Source organism: Tachyglossus aculeatus, chromosome 1 (genome assembly GCF_015852505.1).
Source record: "Tachyglossus aculeatus isolate mTacAcu1 chromosome 1, mTacAcu1.pri, whole genome shotgun sequence".
Classification (NCBI taxonomy): domain Eukaryota; kingdom Metazoa; phylum Chordata; class Mammalia; order Monotremata; family Tachyglossidae; genus Tachyglossus; species Tachyglossus aculeatus.
Window position 1 is genome coordinate 146,413,557 of NC_052066.1, and position 24,213 is coordinate 146,437,769.

At 44.0% G+C, this 24,213-nt stretch overlaps 1 protein-coding gene across 3 annotated transcripts in view; it reads right to left on the reverse strand.

The window, feature by feature from the left end:
- TRAF3 (TNF receptor associated factor 3) overlaps nt 1–22,074 on the reverse strand; it is a 145,880-nt gene extending 123,806 nt beyond the window's left edge. For 2 of the 3 annotated variants that reach the window (XM_038767251.1, XM_038767164.1), the window contains exons 1-3: nt 22,060–22,074; nt 17,300–17,412; nt 13,797–13,890 (exon numbers count right to left, since the gene is read on the reverse strand). The gene's annotated coding sequence lies outside the window, so the exon portion shown is untranslated. The remainder of the gene's footprint in view (nt 1–13,796; nt 13,891–17,299; nt 17,413–22,059) is intronic. The other variant, XM_038767075.1, reaches the window with a different exon arrangement.
- Between the last annotated feature and the right edge of the window lie 2,139 nt (nt 22,075–24,213).

Consider the following 24,213-nt stretch of genomic DNA (forward strand, 5'->3'; position numbering starts at 1 on the left):
AACTGCATTGTATGGAAACAGGCAAAGTCCACGGGTCTGCCTAAATGGCATGACAGGTCAATATTAAAAATAATGTAAAAAGGCTCAAGTGTGATTTTTAGAAAGCATCTCTCTCCCGCTGTTCTCTGTACCCACATTAGACTGTGAGCCCTACATGGGACAGGGACTATGTCTGATTTCATTGTACTGTTTTCCCTGCAGCACTGGTACAGTGCTTGGCTGTGCTAAGCCAACAAATTTAATAATTATTATTATCTCAATTAGCCAAACAAATGCACGATATAGATGGTATTCATTATGACTACATATACTCTATCGACAGGAACTAATGAGTGGTGCTTCAAACAAGTGAAATAGCTTTTTTGTTTTTTAACAGACTCAACTTATGGTTGTGGTTATTTTTTTTTCTTAAAAAAAGGCACATGGTGCTGAGTTCCAAAACCATCCCAGAAATCTCTCTGATGACAACCTTAAAAACAATACTTTGAATTCACAGAGTGCTTTTTCACAAGTTCTTATTTTAGTCTCACAACATCCCCTTGAGCTAAGAAAAATCAGGAATTAGTATCTGCTTTTACAAATGAAGAAAATGAGGGCCAGAGAAGTTAAAGTGACCTTGTGAAGGCTCACAAGCTGGAGACAGAACCAGGCCTGGAACTCAGGCCCCCCAGACCCCCCCCAGACACTCAGATCTGTGCTTTTTCCATTAGACCAACTAACCTATCAAATCAAAACTGAAAGTGCTACAGGCAGAGAGACCTTAATATGACTTTTTCAACTGAAGACCTAGCTAGGCACAGGAAAGAGAAAGACATTCCAAAGTCCCTTTTGATTCCTTGATCTCGTATTCAGCCAACCTAGGTGAGGAAATTGGATGGATCTTCTAAGAACGTTCTTCACGTGAAATTTGCTACATAGAAATTCTTGTTCATTTTTGTCTGACCTTAGGGAAAATGTAAGGGAGCTAAGTTGAAAGGGAATATCAAGGCCACAAATGGAGAGGTCTTTTTAGGGTACTTGTTAAGTGCTTACTATGTGCCAGTCACTGTAATAAGCGTTGGCGATGATATTTGGGTTGGACACAGTCCCTGCCCCACATGGGGCTCACAGTCTTAATCCCCATTTTACAGATGAAGTAACTGAGGCACAGAGAAGTGAAGCAACTTGCCCAAGGTCACACAGCAGACAAGTGGCAAGGCCGGGATTAGAACCCAAATCCTTCTGTCTCCCAGGCCCTTGCTCAGCACCATAGGGCATGCTGCTTCACGTGAGTTTTAGGGCTCTTGAGAAGTCACATCTTTCATTTGGTTTAAGGTGGATCACTCCCTACATGCCAGAGAATGGCACAGCAGGCCATTCTGTCTGGAATGCCAGCTTCTGGCCACGATTCCAGGCTACCACTTCCAGGATTCAGCAAATGTGCTTATTGTTATATTGCACTCTCCCAAGTGCTTAGTACAGTGCTTCACACACAGTAAGCGCTCAATAAATACGACTGTCTGGACGAACTCTTGGTTTCCTGCTTTCCTGGGCTCCCAACTGTTATTCCTGCCCATTACATTTGAGTGGGAATGGAAGAAAAAGGAGGAAATTCAAAGCATCAGAGGCAGCAATGGCCATGGTACAGTGTCACCTCAAACCTGCGCCCTTCCCACTTCTAACATCTGGATGAGACTACCGTGCCTTAACTCATTCGACTAAATATAGCATTTGCACTCAACCCACCCTCCACCGCAACAAAAAATATATTCCAAGTGAAAAACTTGAGTATAATGATGCCAAATAGATCATAATCACCTAAAGACAGTTGAGGAAACTGAGGCACAGAAAAGTTAAGTGACTTGCCCAAAGATACACAGCAGGCAAGTGGCAGAGCCGGGTATAGAACCCAGGTCCCCTGACTCGCGGGCCCTTGCTCTTTTCACTAGGCCATGCTGCGTTCCACTAGAGAATCCATGCCGCTTCCAATAGAGAAGCAGCACGGATCAGTGGAAAAAGCACGGGCTTTGGAGTCAGAGTTCATGGGTTCAAATCCCGGCTCCGTCACTTGTCAGCTGTGTGACTCTGGGTAAGTCACTTAACTTCTCTGTGCCTCAGTTACCTCATCTGTAAAATGGGGATTAAGACTGTGAGCCCCACGTGGGACAACCTGTTCACCTTGTAACCTCCCCAGCGCTTAGAACAGTGCTTTGCACATAGAAAGCGCTTAATAAATGCTATTATTATTATTATTACTAGGATGTAGAAGAAAGAGATGTAGGCAAAAATGCTGAGCACAGCAGCTCCCCACACTCCCATTTCCTCTGCTTTATCCTCCAGTGCCCTTACCAATAACATAGGGGTGATAAAGCTTGAACCAAGTCAATACCCTGGAATATTTTGGCTCTAATTTCAGCATTGTCAACGTTGCTCCTAACAATGGTTTATCTACATTCCAACACAAGATCTGAAGATATAAGCATGAATCCGTGATCAGCTTCCTGTTTTCCTGTTCAGGGCATAGGTCAGCCAAGAAGCTCCAGTTTTCTCATTTGTGAATTCTTAATGGAGATAAAACCTCAGTACAGCAAGAATGTCCTTCATAAAGACCTTGATTATGGTGAAATGAAATAACAGCATTATTGTTTTGCATGGTCATAAGTATTTAGGGTATATAAATTCTGACAGTAGTAAAATTTCACTTGTACACAAATCTTCACTTGAAACACAAATGTTCTTCCACACTTTCTATAGGGGCAAAAAAAATGCCTTTCCCAAAACTTAAGAGTCACCAGATGTGGCACACAGACAAGTCTACCAGCTCCATCACAATTCTTACTGAAAACCATTGCAGAAGGCGTAACACAAAAACGGAAAAAATGGAATCTAAAGGACTCTCTGCCGTCTTCGAAGTTACCACCCTGAATCTGATATTTCCTAGATCAAACCTCCTCAGGCTGGGGTCAAAAAATTGCTGACAAAATAAATGACCTATTTGTACTCCAAGGGCACCGGCCAGTTAAAGCAAATCATTGCTAAGACACAGAAGCAAGTGAGGATCAGAACGAAGATGTCCAGATTTCAGGAGTATCTGCCCCCAGTACAGATTACCCATTTTGCTAGAGGAGGATCAACTTTCGACTTAGAAGAGAAGATGCCTTTTTACCTTCGGAGCCCTAGAAAAACATTTCCAGTGTCTTCTTCTATCAAGGCCGGAGAGCCTGGAGAGGACCCACAAGCCTGAGAGCTGGAGCAGATCTCCAGGCTGAAAGGAGGTGAACAACTCCATCTGCACCTCTCTTGGAAACAAAAAAAAAAATAATAATAATAATAGCATTTATTAAGTGCTTACTATGTGCAAAGCACTGTTCCAGGCGCTGGGGAGTTACAAGGTGATGAGGTTATCCCACAGGGAGCTCAGTCTTCATCCCCATTTTACAGATGAGGTAACGGAGGCACAGAGAAGTTAAGTGACTTGTCCAAAGTCACACAGCTGGCAATTGTCGGAGCCAGGATTTGAACCCACAACCTCTAACTCCAAAGCCTGCGCTCTTTCCACTGAGCCACACTGCTTCTCATTAATCCCTAGTCCCGATGGAGATGAGAAAAATCGGAAGAGCCACGTAACCTTTGCTTTCTACAGTGCCATCTTTGTGAGTTCTGCTTCTTGGTGATTTTCCTTCTACATCTCGCTGTTGTTTAGATGTAAAGTCCTTGAGAGAAAAGAACATGCTTTTGTATTGTTTTATGCCTCACGTTTAGCTTTCCTCTGCTTGTTTAATATATTTTATGCAATCAGATCAACTTCTCTTATCCCTGAACATCATGAGAATTAAATGAAACTAGGTAGTTGCTCTGGAATAAGTTAAAAATACCTTGTATGAACTCTTCACTCCAAATGGCAGCATCCTTTCATATGGGTAACGGATCAAAGTGCTCAGGCTCCTTCCTACAATCATTTGCCAAAGGACCCTTAGGCTCATGTTAAACCTGGAAGGAACTGAGGCATTCTATACCATGAAGGGGGTCAACACATCACCTGTCTACCGTTATATTGAACCCTCCAAAACGCTTAGTACAGTGCTCTGCACTTAGTAAGCCCTCAATAAATATGACTGAAAGAATGAATCTTTCTGCTTAAAATGCCTTTCTTACACCTCTACTCCCAAATATGTCCAAGTGTTAAGCAGGCAGAACCAGAGGATTCTAGATTACGGAAGACACATGAAGAGGAAAGCTGGCTGTGCTGAAAGAAGGGTAGAGGGAAAATCTCAAGGAATCAGAAAGGAATTCGAATTTATTAACAGAAGGTTCGCCACTGAAATTACAATGGGACAGTACCAACACACCAATAAAGCAAAACCACTGAGAACGTCGAAGACCCAATCATAAGGCAAAGCCCTTCCATGCCCTGACGTTGGATCACCAGGTAGCAATAGCAGGCGAAACCTTGTGAACATTGCCTAGGGAAGGAAACCACCCCCCCTCCCAAAAAAAGTCTTACTCTGAGGATCATTAAGCTTTTTTTTTCTTTTTTGAAACTGACTAAAATCCTAAACACACCACACTAAAGACCAAGTCCTGTCTGACAGCCACAACATAAGAAGTGTGAAAAACAAGAATTGCAAAGCTCTTCACTGCCTCACTGGTAGTTGAAAGGAATGAATATTTGGTAAACAGATCTACAAAAGACATTCCTAAGCTCGTGTGTCTCCTCAGAAGTGGGCACAGGGGTAAAATATGATTAAACCAACAATGTTTAACCTGGAATGCCAGAAAATGTATCACCTTTAGGCTTACACCCTCTGCTTCAATGAAAATGAAGAAACGCTCATTAATTGCGGTGAACCTTTCACTCACTTGAAGACAATTGTTAAACTGCCTTCAGCCCTCTCTTCTGACTAAACAATCCTAGTTCCTTGAACTTTTCCCCATTCCTTTAATCACCTTTGTGACTCTTCCAAACCTACTTCATGGTCTCCACATCTCTCCCTACTTTTAAAATTATTATGCTGTCAGAAAAGGTTTTTTTAGTGGCACGTAAGCACTTACTATGCCCCAAGCATTGTACTAACCACTGGAGTAGATACATGACACGGTCCCCGTCCCACTGGGGCTCACAGTGTAAAAAATTCACGTGGAGATAGGGAAGTTGCATCTTTCAGATGACCTCTCCAGCTCCAACAGCTCCCCAATGTGGGGCTTTGCAAACTGTTTCATAAACCGCATCCCTGTAGTCAAGGTTACATTGTGGTACCCCCTATTTTCATCTTCCAGCTTGCCCCATTCATTCGCCCCATCCACCCTCATCACACCTAGGGCCCAGCAAAAAAAAAAAGAAGTTTGGAAAGTGCAAAGTCCATCTTGCATTCACCAAGGGCCAGAGTCAAGGAAAGGAACATGCAGTCTCTGACACATGAGAAGAAAAAACTGCTCCTACCACCACCAACTCCAGGGGCTTCACTCTTACAAAACCTCTTCTTGTTGGGCTTCTGGCTGAGGCACGAACTTGGGAAAGTGGTAGTGGTGGCACCAGAGAGAAGAGAAGCAGTTTCTCTTCTAACCTACCACTCTACTTCTTGGACTGTCCAGGGTTTTCGCCTCATTAAGGATCCCAGCAAGAGGGAGCTCATCAGGAACAGCAGGAACTGTTGCCACCACAATAATTCATTCATTCATTCAATCAATCGTATTTATTGAGCGCTTACTGTGTGCACAGCACTGTACTAAGCGCTTGGGGAGCACAAGTCGGCAACATCCAGAGACGGTCCCTACCCAACAGCGGGCTCACAGTCTAGAAGGGGGAGACAGACAACAAAAGAAAACCTATTAACAAAATGAAATAAATAGAATAAATATGTACAAATAAAATAAATAAATAGATATGGCGGGGAGGGGAAGAGATGGGGAGAAATGGGGGGGGAGAAAATGTGGGAGAGATCTGGGGGGGAGGGGAAGAGATGGGGGAGAAGTCGTGTAACACTTTGAAACACCCCTAAAATTTCTTATACCTTAGTCCAAAGCACCTAGCCTAGAACATTCCTTCCCCCCCAGGATCTGCTTATAGAGCACAATAGTTTTCATTTCCCTTTCTCCAATTCCCATAACCTCAAAGAACAACATGCAATTCGCTTCCTTCTTGGCATAGCAATAGATCTCATAGCTAAAAGGGAGCAGAGCTGCCCTTTGGGCATGGTTAGCATTTTATATGCCACATCTGCCACACCACTCGATGCATACGGAGCAGGTCCTTCCTCCATTATTTTTTTGTATTTACATTACAGTGCTTGGCACATAGTAAGCGCTAAGCAAGTACCAAAATGATGACGATTATCATTTATTTTTAGGACATGATTTTTTGAAGGATGGGCACACATACCCATCGATCAAAATCGATCCTTTTTAATGAGCACTTACTGTACACGGAGCACTGTACTAAGCACTTGGGAGAGTACACTATAAGAGAGTTCGTAGACAAGTTCCCTGCCCACAAGTAGCATGCAGTTCAGAGAGAGAGATGGACATTAATATAAATAAATGGTAGCAAGAGGGATGGTTTCCATCTGGGGTACCAACCTCCTCCTTATGGTTACAATTGTTAATATTTGTGGAATTTATGTGTTTATCATGTGCCAAGCATTGTACTAAGCACCAGAGTAGATAAAATCAGGTTGGACACAGTTCCTGCCTCAGAAACTGTGAGAAGCCGTGTGGCTCAGTGGATGAAGCTAGGTCCTGGGAGTCAGAAGGACCTGGGTTCTAATCCGAGCTCTGCCACATATCTGCTGTGTGACCTTGAGCAAGTAACTTCACTTCTCTGGGCCTCAGTTACCTCACCTGTAAAATAATGGTTAAGACTGTGAGTCGCACATGGGACAGGGACTGTGTCCAACATGATTAACTTGTACCTACCCCAGCACTTAGAACAGTGCTTGGCACATAGAAAGCGCTAAGCAAGTACCAAAATGATGACGATTATCATTTATTTTTAGGACAGCCTCAATAGTACTGTTAGGCATAGTAGGATGAGAGGGCTCTTGTGGAAGAGCTAGGAAGAACAGAGGACACTAGATGATGTTAGAAGCAGCGTGGCTCAGTGGAAAGAGCACGGGCTTTGGAGTCAGAGGTCATGGGTTCAAATCCTGGCTCCTCCAATTGTCAGCTGTGTGACTTTGGGCAAGTCACTTCACTTCTCTAGGCCTCAGTTACCTCATCTGGAAAATGGGGATTAAGATTGTGAGCCCCCCGTGGGACAACCTGATCACCTTGTATTCCCCCAGTGCTTAGAACAGTGCTTTGCACATAGTAAGCACTTAACAAATACCATCCTTATTATTATTAGAGAAGCAGCGTGGCTCAGTGGAAAGAGCACGGGCTTTGGAGTCAGAGGTCATGGGTTCAAATCCCAGCTCCGCCACTTGTCAGCTGTGTGACTTTGGGCAAGTCACTTCACTTCTCTGTGCCTCAGTTACCTCATCTGTAAAATGGGGATTAAAACTGTGTGCCCCCTGTGGGACAAACTGATCACCTTGTAACCTCTCCAGCGCTTAGAACAGTGCTTTGCACATAGTAAGCGCTTAATGAATGCCAATATTATTATTATTATTATGTTGGCTTCAGGACCACCTAAATCATTCTCCAGATTGGGGGTGAAATGCTACAGAGAGCATAGGATTGTGCAATTGGCACTGTGCCAGGTGGCAGGAGCGTGGGAATGCCTGGGCGTGGTTTGAGGAAGGAGTTCAGGGAGAAGGCCCATCCAGGAAGTGAAGGACGATGGGTTCACCTTATCATCATCATCATCAATCGTATTTATTGAGCGCTTACTATGTGCAGAGCACTGTACTAAGCGCTTGGGAAGTACAAATTGGCAACATATAGAGACAGTCCCTACCCAACATATATTGCACAAAGTTTGCTTCTGCCATAACAGACAGCTGGTGAACTCTCTGCTGCTCCAACCTCTGCTACCTTCTCAGAACTTGAAAACTTTGTGAAACTCTACTTTGAGAAACACTTTTGAGTTAACCCAGCCACTCCATTTTTTCTTCAATAAAAAAAGAGATAATAACCGTTAGGGGAATTTGTCCAAATGGGTCAGGAGAAAAGGAAATTAGGCTTACTAATTCAATCACTTCCTCAATGAAAATGCTTTTCCAGAATTCAGGGAAATATACAGCTAAAGTCCGTGCTGATTTTCAAAATGAAAGTGAAGGTTTCATGTATTCTTTATAAAGGAGACTATTGGGAAGGGGTAAATATGGGGGGCCATACCCCTGTATATGAATCAGAGCTAGACTGTAAGATCCCCACTAGACTGTAAGCTCTTTGAAGGAAGGGATCGTATCCCTCAACTCTATTGGACTCTCCTAAGTCCAGCGCACAGTAAATACTCAATAAATGTCAGTGATTGAAAATATCATTGCTTAATTAATAAATGCATTGATTAGGAAAAAGACATGGATCTATACAGGTCCAGTCTTACATACCGTATATTTCTTATTGCCTATCGCTGGGTTCTTTTATGCACTAACCAAAGAAATACAATCGTTTTTTCAAAATGTTCAAAGAAAAGCAACACTGTAGCAATATATACCAATAGCATTAGGCAAGTAGAATTTATACAAAAAGTTTGGATATGACTTGTATGGACACTTCCCCACCCAGTCCTTGAATAGCGAGGGGAGAGCCTTTGCACAGAACGCTCTGACTTCTAAAAAAAAATCACATTGGAAATCTGGCAGCAGAGGCAGATTTTGGCCAAGTCGATTTGCAGGAAAGATCCCTGATCTTTCTGGATGCCGGATAGTACCATCCTATAGAGTTCGGTACCATGCAGGAGGAACAAATTAAGAGAAGCAGAAGAACAGGGCTTGCACCTGTGAGCACAGAATACAGAAACCAGTCTACTGGCAGTGAAGGAAAGGCTCATTAAGATGTAAGACTATTTTAATTACATCATTTTTTTTTCAATAATGATCATTCAGCACTGCAGTAAATAAAACTGAGCGAAGTCACATACAACAAGAGGAAAATTCCCCACAGGTTGAGGAGTTCCTATCAGTCGTCAATGCCAAGCAATACTTTCTCACCTCCCCTGAGCAGTGTTCAGATATCTGTCCCCGGGACTTCAATGGAGTAAGCTTATTAATGAATGGTAGTCTGTGGAAAAAAATCTTTTTCAGTATTTTTTTTCCCCCAAATACCGGAACATGGTTAGGCCTTGCTTCCTAAAATATCCCCACTTTGGTTGCAGATACCATCTTTAATGTCAACTGCTCTTCTGGTAGGTTGCCAGTCTTTTTAAGCAGGTTAATATTATATTACGATAAACAAAAAAATTCTTCACTTGAGACTGGTTTTAATTTTGAACAGTGTGCATATTGTGTAATTGCACAAATCTCTATTTTAAATGCAAACAAAATATCTTTTTTTTTTGGATTATGAGAAATCTGAGTCAGAAACAGACTCCTTAGTTCCCACTGGCTCAATCACTTGTATAATTGCATTACATATAACACAAAGATTTTCTGCCTTATAAATGTGTTGACATTTCTGTGAAAACCTCAACTTCAAGGAAAAGGTTTTGTGAAGAGGCCTTTGGTTGTGTTACTAGGGGAAATACTGTTTAAAAATAGAAATACGAGCATGATGTATTTTAGTATGGTATGGTAATTCATGAACATGAAAATGAAAATTCCCGAATTAGAATCTTCCCCACTACCCACTTGGCTCCAGTCAAACCCTTCCTTTCTTCCAAGTCCATTGTCCTGTCCACCTAGTCTATTTTACCCTGGGAGCCCTGAAACCAAAACACCACAAAACAAAATCTCTGAAATAAACCTGATGCTACCCAATCTTGATAAACCCTTCTAAATTTTGTCTCCTCTTTCTTGGGAGTTCTTTTCCAGCCACTCTTTCAGGAATACCTGGAGTGCTGGAATCAGAAACATTATGCTACACTCACACGATACAAGGGCTGGAATCACACTAGGGATGGCTACATTCATCAACAGATAATTATGGCTTTAAAAGATCCAGGGCCAATTTTTTTCCCCCAAAATAACCTACATCATTTTCTTTCTAATTGGGGAAAGGATTTTTTTTTCTTTAAAGCAACTATATTCCCCTAAGTAATCTGTAAGTATAATTAAGTGCCAAAATGGATGAAGAGAATAAAATTGTGTTGGAGTTTAACCATTATGCTCCTTGTATGTTCCAAATGGACAGGCCTCGGGGGCATATTCTCAATTAGCAAGTTAATGTTTGCAAAATACTTCAACAATATAAAGTGTCATATAATAACTATTACAGTAATAATACTCTTGCTAGGCCACCAAAGAGAAGAAGGGAAAATGAGCAGAGTGAGAAGGCTACATTTACAACAAAGAACTCTGGTTAGGGAGAGCCATTTAGTAAGGTGTTCAACATTTCATTCATTCATCCAATTGTACTTTTTGAGCACTTACTGTGTGCAGAGCACTGTACTAGGTGCTTGGGAAGTACAAGTCGGCAACATATAGAGACGGTCCCTACCCAATAAAGGGCTCACAGTCTAGAAGGGGGAGACAGACAACAAAACGAAACACGTAGACAGGTGTCAAAATCGTCAGAACAAATACAAGTAAAGCTATATGCACATCATTAACAAAATAAATAGAACAGTAAATATGTACAAGTTAAATACAGTAATAAATCTGTACAAATATATATCCAAGTGCTGTGGGGAGGGGAAGGAGGTAGGGCAGGGGGGATGGGGAGGAGGAGAGGAAAGGGGGGGCTCAGTCTGGGAAGGCCTCCTGCAGGAGGTGAGCTCTCAGTAGGGCTTTGAAGGGAGGAAGGGAGCTAGCTTGGCGGACGTGTGGAGGAAGGGCATTCCAGGCCAGGGGAAGGACGTGGGCCGGGGGTCGATGGCGGGACGGACGAGAACGAGGTACAGTGAGGAGGTTAGCGGCAGAGGAGCGGAGGGTGCGGGCTGGGCTATAGAAGGAGAGAAGGGAGGTGAGGTAGGAGGGGGTGAGGTGACGGACAGCCTTGAAGCCCAGGGTGAGGAGTTTTTGCTTGATTCGTAGGTTGACAGGCAGCCACTGGAGATTTTTGAGGAGGGGAGTAACATGCCCAGAGTGTTTCTGCACAAAGATGATCCGGGCAGCAGAGTGAAGTATAGATTGAAGTGAGGAGTGACAGAAGGATGGGAGATCAGAGAGGAGGCTGATGCAGTAATCCAGTCGGGATAGGATGAGAGATTGAACCAGCAAGGTAGCGGTCTGGATGGAGAGGAAAGGGCGGATCTTGGCGATGTTACGGAGGTGAGACTGGCAGGTTTTGGTGACGGATTGGATGTGTGGGGTGAACGAGAAAGCACAGTCGAGGATGACACCAAGGTTGCGGGCCTGTGAGACGGGAAGGATGGTAGTGCCATCTACAGTGATGGGAAAGTCAGGGAGAGGGCAGGGTTTGGGAGGGAAGATAAGGAGTTCAGTCTTGGACATATTGAGTTTTAGATGGCAGGCAGACATCCAGATGGAGATGTCCTGAAGGCAGGGGCCTGGAGGGAGGGAGAGAGAGCAGTGGCAGAGATGCAGATTTGGGTGTCATCAGCGTAGAGATGATAGTTGAAGAAGTGGGAGCCAATGAGTTTACCAAGGGAGTGAGTGTAGATAAAGAACAGAAGGGGACCAAGAACTGACCCTTGAGGAACCCCTACAGTACGGGGATGGGAGGGGGAGGAGGAGCCCACAAAGGAGACTGAGAATGAACGGCCGGAGAGATAAGAGACCGTCTCTTTTTGGGTAGGGACCGTCTCTATATGTTGCTGCCTAGTACTTCCCAAGCGCTTAGTACAGTGCTCTGCACACAGTAAGCGCTCAATAAATACGATTGAATGAAATAAGAGGAGAACCAGGAGAGGACGGAGTCTGTGAAGCCAAGGCTGGATAGCGTGTTGAGGAGAAGGGGCTGGTCCACAGTGTCGAAGGAAGCTGAGAGATTGAGGATGAGGGGAGAAATAGTATGCTAATTAAATCTGCAAAAAGGGCTGAATGGAAAGATGCTGCTCAAAGCGACATGAGGAAAGGTGTTCAATCCACATATCAACAAAATAAGATTTCACCTGGAAAAATAAGACAGGCTCAGATATATACCACATACTCGGTAAAAAAAAAAAAGGAAAGTAACATGAAAATTAGATTTGAAAATGTATAACATGGTCACACAACCAAACACCTAAGATTCTGAACAGCAGCCACTGATGTTTGTGCCTTTTAATGCATTTAAACCACGAGGCACAAAAATATTCCCAATACGTTTAGTTTCGGAGTGCTCCTAGTACCAAATCAAGGAAAGGAGCAGAGTTGATGTAGAAACAATACACTGCGCCAATGGAAGAACATTAATAGTCTTATGAATAATACATTTCTTAACCTTAGCTCAGTACCTCAAATACACTGAAAAAACTGAGAGTTAAAATAATTGTTTCTTATCCAGGTGCTGACAAAAATTAATCCCTCAAAATTCTGACATAAAAACATGCACCTGGCACATGTGTGGTCTTGTGGAGTCCTAAGTGTCCACAAGGTGTTTGGACATCTGTTGGGACTTAGACTGTGATGGAAATGCAGGATAATAAGACTAGGTAAGCAAATAATGAGAACCTTATTGGGTTTGGTTCCAGTTCAGATTCATATATGGCTCAGAGCCACGGCTATTTACCTTTCAAATACAATTTCAATGTCTGAAAATACTAACTGAAGTGATCATCTAGGTCACCGGTTTTCAATATAAACCCTCAGTTCTACAACATGAGGGTGCACGTTCTTGTAAAACCTCCTGTTCAGGAAAACTCACGCTGAAGTACTCACCTGCTTCAACGCCGCGTGTAGTGGTACAAGCAGTTTCTTCAACAAAACGGTAGGTTGAGCCCAAAGGGGCTCGTGTCAGAAGACTGGTCCTCTCCCCTATTGCATTCTAGCTGAAATGTGTTACTGAAAACACCCGCTACGGCAGTACTGAGTATGGCTACAGCATCTCCGTCACTGCTACATGGCTCCTTATGATGACAGCTCTCTCCTCTCATCTCTCCACCCTATTCTCCCTCCCTTCGGTGTCCCCTCTGCACTTCAATCCAAACCTGCTAAGCATTTTGAAACTCGCCCCACCCCCACAGTCCTTATGTACGTAGTCTTACACCCCGGTGCTTCCCCTACCTGTAGTTTATTTTAATGTCTGCCCTCCCTTCTCCCACAAGACTGTATGCTTCTTGAGGGCAGAGACTGTGCCTTCCCAAGATAGGATTCTGTACACGATAAGTGTTCAATAAATACGACTGATTGACAGAGAGTTTTAAGCAGCAGCAGCATGTAGATTCTACCCATTTCAGAAGGTCCTTTTACCACCAGCCTTGTTGGGCTTTGTACTTTCATGTGATTATTTTATATCATTATTAGTTCATCTTTCCTACTGTAGTGTCTGTTGCCAATCTCTTCCCTGCTTCATTTTTAAGACCAGGGAGCATGCCTAACTCTTACTTATGATTTTTTTTCCCAGCACTCAGTAGAGTGCTCTGTGCTTTAAGTGCTTAATAAATACTATTACTACTATTAATGGGAAAGAACTTCAAAGTGTCCAGGAAGAAAGAGCTATCAGCAACCACAGCAGGTGAAAAGAGGCGTGGATGCTCTGACTACAACCACCACCACCTCCTCAAAGTGTTCGCCTTCGTGGGAACCTCGGCCAAGAAGCACAGCAGGAAACATCCCAGCAGCTCTGCACAAGGGAACGCTGTAAGAAGCAGCAGCAAGATTGGTTTCTCATCTCACCAGCTCTGGCTTTTACTGTTCCCTTGATTCCGGCTCCTCCTGGTATTCCTCTGCACAAAGGGGAATAGGAAGGAAAGAGTTGGCGTGACAGAGGCTGGGTATTTGAGAAAAAGAGGTGGGGGGGGGGGAGGGAGTTAGAGGGAGAGAAAGAGAATGTATAAATGGTGGGGGCGGGAGGGAGATTCCTCAGGTGAAACCTTGAAGGCAGTTTCTACAAAAAAGTTGAAAACATCTCATCTAGACGGTGGTTAAGTTTTTCTTCTTTGCTTTCACTCTCCTAAACGTTGACTTGAATCCATTCCTCGGTCCATTTTCCTTACTATCTCTGGACTTTAAAACTCGGAATAATTTAATCTGCTTAAAACAATGGGAACAGAGCTTAAATGGAATGAGGGGGAGGGTGTCACAGGATCTAAGATCCAGTGCCTTGTTTTGATAAGCACCAAAAAAGAAGTTGGGAAGTACCTGAGTACAGTTTATGATCTCAACTTTCATGGAAGGGAAGGTTATCTGGTGCCTCTTATTTTAAATCATTAAGGCACTGCAAGGGAAAAGAAAGTATAAATAGATCAAAGCACAGCTGCCCTGAATTTTTACTTTTGCATCAAAACAGACTTAAAAGCTTACATTTTAACCATGAGATGCAGTTTGACTAGACTGTATTCATGGAAACATTCCACCATCTCTCAATTATAAACTCCTGGTCCACCTAAAAATCAATCAATGGCATTTATTGAGTACTTACTCTGTGCAGGACACTGTCCTAAGCACTTAAGAGTACCATACAACATAGTTGAGAGGCATATTCCCTGCCCACAAGGAGCTTAGAGTTAGAAAACCTTTGAAATGTTTTCTCCCTTTCTCCTCCCTCCCTCACCCCCACCCTATTCTCTGCAGACCCACACTGCAACTCCTTTCTGGTTTCCCTTTCTGCTGACTCTCTCGGCTACCTTCTCTTTCTTTTGCTTGATTTTCTTCTGCTGCCTCATTCTGATCATCATCCTTGGCATTTAGTCCTTCGGCTAGCCATCTTACATCTTATCCTTCACATACTCTTGCCTTCTCTTCCTTTACACCTTTCTTTTCTAGTCTCCCTTGGCACTCAGATGTAAAAAATGCTAACGTAAAAATGTCGAAGTTAGGTGCTCTCTATTTCCCCAAGAAATTTTTCCAGGAGTCTATTAAATAAGAATGCCTGAGGAATTCTGCCTTCTAAGTCTTCAGCCAAGAGAAGATTCAGAACCTGGGCAAACAGTTCTTATTCCACTGATCAGAGCAAGGAAGCAGATTCAGTAACCTTGGATGCACTAAGCAAATCCAGGTACTGCATCATAAATGATAAGTCAGATCACATACCGTTGAGATATTTTTTGCTACAACTAGCTACAAAAGAGAGAAAAATATAGGAGGGGAATTTATTCTTGACTAGGTTAGTCTAACTCAGACTTGTATTATTTTTGTAGCCTCTAACAAGGACACAAAGGAAATTATTTAAAAGGGAAACTATAGTTTGGAGTGTCTTCGTTATTCTCATCTTTCATTCAGTTCATTAGCTGACCTACCCTTTAAATTCCCAAACCATGCCCCCTTTATAATATGTCACGACAAAAAAAATAAAGAAAGGCTAGCAGAGCTTTAAACAAGTATCAGGCCTAATAAACAAGTATGTTTCTTTTTTTTGGGGGGGGGGGGGGGATCTAAACCCTTACTGCTTTAATATTAATAATGGAGCAATGCTACGATTGTGTTTAATGGTAGATGGGAAGAGGAGTCAGGAAAGTTCCAGTTATTTCAGAGGGCAAAACAGATCTTTCATTTATTTGGGGGGTTTTTAAGTGATGAAACTGAAACAATGGTTCCCCGGTATTTTCTGTTTCCCCTGAATGCCCTTTATGCCCATCTCAGAGCAGGGATCATCAGACTAATTAATTCCAAAAGAAACTGGAAGTCAACCAAATAAAATAACTGGAGAAGAGCCTCTTTTCCCTGCATAAGAAAATGCCATACTTATATTTATAAAAATCTGAAAACTATCCTGGAATTTGTGTTGGCTGCCATTTGCTTGTTTTCATTTTAGATTGTGGCAGCTGGAAAAGATTGCTCTTCAGTAAAATATCTTATGTTTTCATCCTCAACCAAGATCAGATTTGATTTTACAACCATGTTAACTAGTGATGTTAAAATTCAAGGTCTGTCAGCATTTCCATCATAAACCTTTACTCTCCTGGGTTTCTACTCTGGCCATAAAAATTTTCATTTAGGGGCTTGAGTATGGCTTATTTTGTGCTTCTTGGGAATGTTTTTAACCACATAATTGATTTTGTAAAATAATCGCTCTGTTACCCGAAATGCCAAGATACTTAAATATTCCAACAGTTGTTTTTCTCCCCTCCTCTAAATAGAAAAATGGCTTTACTGCATGCGATGCAGTCTTTTTAAGAAAGGCATTTTAAAAGGCTCAAAATATGGAATGTGGGATTTCACCAAGTAGTGACTGTAATGATTTTAATTCAGAGTGGGATTTGGACTAAACATATGAGATTGAAAATCATAATTTGCAAAAGCTTTTCTACTTACTGCAAGGGTGCATTCATGGCATACACTGAAAAATAATGGCTCCTCCAGTTGTATGCTGTGAATGTAAATTAAGAAAAGCATGCAATACTGCTAAAAACAGCTCCTCTGATGACTCTGGGGTACCAGAATGCATCTATCTTTTGCTATGAATTTATTCTCAGCAGAATATGCAAAAATCAAATGAATCTTTCCCTTCAGAAGGCTTGTTAACCGAAGGCTTCTGAATTCCAAAGCACATCCATGGCACCTCACCCATCTTTATTTCATTGCTACTCTGAAAGGAAAAATTAATATCTTCAACAAACACTTTGGAAAGATCTAAACGAAACAGAGCTCTAAAAACGGGGTAACACTCCTAAAACATGGGAACAACCGTGCAGCACCCCGAGATGGGAGTATAAAATCTGGGACCGGGGAGAACTACGGCTCCCTCTGCTTCGGGCTTTTAAAATCAAGTCATTAATACGGCCTGAAGGTAGAAATGTTTCTATATATTTATAAATGCACCGCTCTCCTATCTTACAGGGCACTGCAGTTTTCTGACTATGAGTCAGGGGGTTCATCTGCAGAGGAATGACTCAGTATAAACTTTTAAATAATGGCTATTTTTTTTTTTTTTAACCCAAAGCCTATTCATCATTTTAAATACTCCGGAGCGGTATCTCCTTGGCACCATGCAGCCTTATTCAAATCAATGGGAAACGAACATCCATCTGCTCAAACTGAAAACACCCACAAATAAGGTCTCTATTTTCATATTTTCTGGGGGGGGGAAAAAAACGCACGGGTCCCCTCCGTCTTTGACCAGACGCAACTATCCACCCTGAAATGCGGATTTTCCAGCTCCCATTAGACGGAATTCATTTTCCCGACCACGCTAGAGCAATTTTTCATACGCCTTTCAACCCCAAGCGCCAAACGCTCACCAGTTGCACACTGGAACCGTAACCCTGCGTCATTTTCCAAAGACAGAACCCATTTCTGTTTTCTTTTTCCACGTACAAAGTTTTCCAAAGTTCCACAGAAGCGATTCGGTAACCTATAGGAAAGGAATACCTCTAAAGAGAGCCGAGGGGGGGGAGGAAAAAAGAGGTGGGGGGGTAGTCGCTGCTCCTTTAAAAGTCTGGCCCGCCCACCCGGCTTGCATATGGAGTTGCAGAAATCGGTTTCAATAAAATAGAAGCTAAACCTAGGGCTGGAAACTTTGAAAAAAGAAAAGGGAGGGACAGAGGGAGGCATGTTACATAGGCAGCTGTGCGGGAGGGGAGGGGTGGAGAGGGGGTACTCACTGAACCATCTTCTGCAGCCGCTTTATTCATTCATTCATCCATCCAATCGTATTTACTGAGCAGTTACTGTGTGCAGAGCACTGCACTAAGCGCTTGGGACGTAAAAGTTGGCAACATATTCGTTCAATCGTATTCACTGAGCGCTTACTGTGTGCACAGTAAACACAGTTGTGTGTTTATTGAGCCTTTACTGTGTGCAGAGCACTGTACTATTCATTCATTCATTCAATCGTATTTATTGAGCGCTTACTGTGTGCAGAGCGCTGGACTAAGCGCTTGGTAAGTACAAGCTGGCAACATATTCATTCAATCGTATTCATTGAGAGCTTACTGTGTGCACAGTAAACACAGTTGTGTGTTTATTGAGCCTTTACTGTGTGCAGAGCACTGTACTATTCATTCATTCATTCAATCGTATTTATTGAGCGCTTACTGTGTGCAGAGCGCTGGACTAAGCGCTTGGGAAGCACAAGTTGGCAACATATAGAGACGGTCCCTACCCAACAGCGGGATCACAGTCTAGTAGAGGGGCTGGAGCGGCCCAACTCCTGGGTTCCGCCGTCTGTTTTTCTGTTTATATGTTGCCAACTTGTACTTCCCAAGCGCTTAGTACAGTGCTCTGCACACAGTAAGCGCTCAATAAATACGACTGAATGAATGAATGAATGACTGGGGCCTTGCCTTGCAGAGCTGTGTCCCGGCACAAAGACTGTGAGCCCACTGTTGGGTAGGGACCGTCTCTATATGTTGCCAACTTGTACTTCCCAAGCGCTTAGTCCAGTGCTCTGCACACAGTAAGTGCTCAATAAATACGATTGAATGAATGAAGGAATAGTACAGTGTTCTGCACACAGTAAGCGCTCAATAAACACACAACTGTGAGCCCGCCGTTGGGTAGGGACCGTCTCTATCTGTTGCCAACTTGTACTTCCCAAGCACTTAGTCCAGTGCTCTGCATGCAGTAAGTGCTCAATAAATACGATTGAATGAATGAATGAATAGTCCAGTGCTCTGCACACAGTAAGCGCTCAATAAATACGATTGAATGAATGAATGAATGCGACTGAATGAATGAATGAACAGTCCAGTGCTCTGCACACAGTAAGCGCTCAATACGATTGAATGAATGAATGCAGTTGAATGAATGAATGAACAGTCCAGTGATCTGCACACAGTAAGTGCTCAATAAATACGATTGAATGAATGAATGTGATTGAATGAATGAACAGTCCAGTGCTCTGCACACAGTAAGCGCTTAATAAATACGATTGAATGAATGAATGAATGAACAGTCCAGTGCCCTGCACACAGTAAGCACTCAATAAACACACAACTGTGAGCCCGCCGTTGGGTAGGGACCATCTCTCTATACTGCCAACTTGTCCTTCCCAAGCGCTTAGTCCAGTGCTCTGCACACGGTAAGCACTCCATAAATACGATTGAATGAATGAATAAATGAATAGTCCAGTGCTCTGCCCACAATAAGCGCTCAATAAATACGATTGAATGAATGAACAGTCCAATGCTCTGCACACAGCAAGCGCTCAATAAATGCGACTGAATGAATGCGATTGAATAAATGAATGAACAGTCCAGTGCTCTGCACACAGCAAGCGCTCAATAAATACGATTGAATGAATGAATGCGATTGAATGAACGAATACTCCAGTACTCTACACACAGTAAGCGCTCAATAAATACGATTGAATGAATGAATGCGATGAAATGAATGAACGAATACTCCAGTGCTCTGCACACAGTAAGCGCTCAATAAATATGATTGAATGAAGAGTACAGTGCTCTGCACACAGTAAGCGCTCAATAAATACGATTGAATGAATGCAATTGAATGAATGAACGAATACTCCAGTGCTCTGCACACAGTAAGCGCTCAATAAATACGATTGAATGAATGCGACTGAATGAATGAAGAGTCCAGTGCTCTGCACACAGCAAGCGCTCAATGAATACGATTGAATGAATGAATGCGATTGAATGAATGAACGAATACTCCAGTGCTCTGCACACAGTAAGCGCTCACTAAATACGACTGAATGAATGCGACTGAATGAATGAAGAGCACAGCGCTCTGCACACAGTAAGGGCTCACTAAATACGACTGAATGAATGCGACTGAATGAATGAACGAATACTCCAGTGCTCTGCACACAGTAAGCGCTCACTAAATACGACTGAATGAAGAGTACAGCACCCTGCACACAGTAAGGGCTCACTAAATACGACTGAATGAATGCGACTGAATGAATGAACGCATACTCCAGTGCTCTGCACACAGTAAGCGCTCACTAAATACGACTGAATGAAGAGTACAGCACTCTGCACACAGTAAGGGCTCACTAAATACGACTGAATGAATGCGACTGAATGAATGAACGCATACTCCAGTGCTCAGCACACAGTAAGCGCTCACTAAATACGACTGAAGAGTACAGCACTCTGCACACAGTAAGGGCTCACTAAATACGACTGAATGAATGCGACTGAATGAATGAACGAATACTCCAGTGCTCTGCACACAGTAAGCACTCACTAAACACGACTGAATGAATGAAGAGTACAGCACTCTGCACACAGTAAGGGCTCACTAAATACGACTGAATGAATGCGACTGAATGAATGAACGAATGCTCCAGTGCTCAGCACACAGTAAGCGCTCACTAAATACGACTGAAGAGTACAGCACTCTGCACACAGTAAGGGCTCACTAAATACGACTGAATGAATGCGACTGAATGAATGAACGAATACTCCAGTGCTCTGCACACAGTAAGCACTCACTAAACACGACTGAATGAATGAAGAGTACAGCACTCTGCACACAGTAAGGGCTCACTAAATACGACTGAATGAATGCGACTGAATGCATGAACGAATACTCCAGTGCTCTGCACACAGTAAGCACTCACTAAACACGACTGAATGAATGAAGAGTACAGCACTCTGCACACAGTAAGGGCTCACTAAATACGACTGAATGAATGCGACTGAATGAATGAACGAATGCTCCAGTGCTCAGCACACAGTAAGCGCTCACTAAATACGACTGAAGAGTACAGCACTCTGCACACAGTAAGGGCTCACTAAATACGACTGAATGAATGCGACTGAATGAATGAACGAATACTCCAGTGCTCTGCACACAGTAAGCACTCACTAAACACGACTGAATGAATGAAGAGTACAGCACTCTGCACACAGTAAGGGCTCACTAAATACGACTGAATGAATGCGACTGAATGAATGAACGAATGCTCCAGTGCTCTGCACACAGTAAGCGCTCACTAAATACGACTGAAGAGTACAGCACTCTGCACACAGTAAGGGCTCACTAAATACGACTGAATGAATGCGACTGAATGAATGAACGAATACTCCAGTGCTCTGCACACAGTAAGCGCTCACTAAACACGACTGAATGAATGAAGAGTACAGCACTCTGCACACAGTAAGGGCTCACTAAATACGACTGAATGAATGCGACTGAATGAATGAACGAATGCTCCAGTGCTCTGCACACAGTGAGCGCTCACTAAATACGACTGAATGAATGAAGAGTACAGCACTCTGCACACAGTAAGGGCTCACTAAATACGAAATGAAGAGTACAGCACTCTGCACACAGTAAGGGCTCACTAAACACGACTGAATGAATGCGACTGAATGAATGAACGAACACTCCAGTGCTCTGCACACAGTAAGCGCTCACTAAATACGACTGAATGAATGCGACTGAGTGAATGAACGAACACTCCAGTGCTCTGCACACAGTAAGCGCTCACTAAACACGACTGAATGAATGCGATTGAGTGAATGAAGAGTCCAGTGCTCTGCACACAGTAAGGGCTCACTAAATACGACTGAATGAATGCGACTGAATGAATGAACGCATACTCCAGTGCTCTGCACACAGCGAGCGCTCCCTAAACACGACTGAATGAATGAAGAGTCCAGTGCTCTGCACACAGTAAGGGCTCACTAAATACGACTGAATGAATGCGACTGAATGAATGAACGAATACTCCAGTGCTCTGCACACAGTAAGGGCTCACTAAATACGACTGAATGAATGCGACTGAATGAATGAACGAATACTCCAGTGCTCTGCACACAGTGAGCGCTCACTAAACACGACTGAATGAATGCGACTGAGTGAATGAAGAGTCCAGTGCTCTGCACACAGTAAGGGCTCACTAAATCCGACTGAATGACCCCCCCACGGCGGGGGCACAGCGGAGCGTTGGGGGCAGAGTCAGAGCCTGGCTGGGGGAGGCTGGGAGAGACACCCCCCAAAGGGTGGGAGCAAGGGGGGGGGGGGGAGGAAAGGGGGCCTACAAAGCATCGGCTTTCCCCGGGCCCTCCCCCTTCCCCTCTCTTACCCTCTCTGCTCCTTGGGGGTCGGGGGGGAGGGAGGGAGGGAGGGGGTCAGCGGCTAGGGGAGCCAAGCGGATCCTCCTCCCCCTTCCGCACCCTCTTCCTCCCCCTTCAGCCCCATCTCGCCGGAGGAGTGCGGGCAGGAGGAGGAGGAGGAGGAGGAGGAGGAGGCTGTTGCTGCTGCTGCTGCTGCTGCTGCTGCTGCTGGAAAGTCCCTTCTGTGCTGTAATCCTTCCCTCACTCACTCTCTCTCTCTCTCCACACACACACACACACACACACACAGACAGCACTTCCTCTCGAGGGCTGGAAATCCCCGCACTGGAGGCGACGGCGGCTCCTCCCCTCCCTTCCCTCCTCCGCCCACTGCACCTGATGCGCCCAGGCCTTCTCCTCCTCCTCCTGCTGCCTCCCTCGCCGGGCCCCAGTGCGCAGGCGCGGCCGGCCGGGCCTGGAGCCGGGCCCCCGTTGCTAAGGGCCGGCGCCTGGCGCCAACCGGGCCCTTAGCAACGGCCACCCCCGGCGGGAAGGAAGGGGCCGGGGGGGGGTGGGCCAGGCCCCCCCCCCCGTCGCCATTCATTCAATCAGTCAATCAATCAATCAATCGTATTGATTGAGCGCTTACTGCGTGCAGAGCGCTGGACTGAGCGCTTGGGAAGGACAAGTCGGCACCATACAGAGACAGGCCCTACCCAACAGTGGGCTCACATTCATTCAATATTTTCAGCCTGTGAGCCCACTATTGGGTAGGGACTGTCTCTCTATGTTGCCGACTTATCAATCAATCGTATTTATTGAGCGCTTACTATGTGCAGAGCACTGTACTAAGCGCTTGGGAAGTACAAGTTGGCATCACATAGAGACAGTCCCTACCCTACCCTACCCTACCCTATCCTTCCCAAGCTCTTAGGACAGTGCTCTGCACGCAGTAAGCGCTCAATCAATACGATTGATGATGATGATTTACTCAATTATATTCAGTGCAGAGCGCTCTAAGCGCTTGGGAAGTGCAAGTTGGCAACAGATAGAGGCGGTCATGCATTCATTCAGTCGTACTTGTTGAGCGCTTACTGTGTGCAGAGCGCTCTAAGCGCTTGGGAAGGACAAGTTGGCAACATAGAGAGACAGTCCCTACCCAGCAGTGGGCTCACAGTCTGGAAGGGGGCTCACATTCATTCCATGTTTATTCTATTCAATCGTATTTATTGAGCGCTTACTGTGTGCAGAGCGCTCTAAGCGCTTGGGAAGTACAAGTTGGCAACATATAGAGACAGGCCCTACCCAGCAGTGGGCTCACAGTCTAGAAGGGGGCTCACATTCATTCAGTATTTATTCTATTCTATTCAGTGCAGGGCACTCTAAGCGCTTGGGAAGTACAAGTTGGCAACATATAGGGACGGTCCCTACCCAATAATGGGCTCACAGTCTAGAAGGGGGCTCACATTCATTCAATATTCTATTCTATCCAATCGTATTTATTGAGTGCTTACTGCGTGCAGAGCACTCTAAGTGCTTGGGAAGTACAAGTTGGCAACATATAGAGACGGTCATTGATTCATTCAATCGTATTTATTGAGCACTTACTGCGTGCAGAGCATTCTAAGCGCTTGGGAAGTACAAGTTGGCAACATACAGAGACGGTCATTCATTCATTCAATCGTTTTTATTGAGCGCTTACTGTGTGCAGAGCCCTCTAAGCGCTTGGGAAGTACAAGTTGGCAAAATATAGAGACAGTCCCTACCCAACAGTGGGCTCACAGTCTAGAAGTGGAAGTTGGCAACATAGAGAGACGGTCATTCATTCACTCAATCGTATTTATTGAGTGCTTACTGTGTGCAGAGCACTCTAAGCGCTTGGGAAGTACAAGTTGGCAACATATAGAGACAGTCATTCATTCATTCAATCATATTTATTGAGTGCTTACTGTGGGCAGAGCGCTCTAAGCGCTTGGGAAGTAGAAGTTGGCAACATATAGAGACGGTCATTCATTCATTCAATCATATTTATTGAGCGCTTACTGTGTGCAGAGTACTCTAAGTGCTTGGGAAGTACAAGTTGGCACCATATAGAGACAGTCACTACCCAACAGTGGGCTCACAGTCTAGAAGTGGGCTCACATTCATTCAATATTTATTCTATTCTAGTCAATCGTATTTAT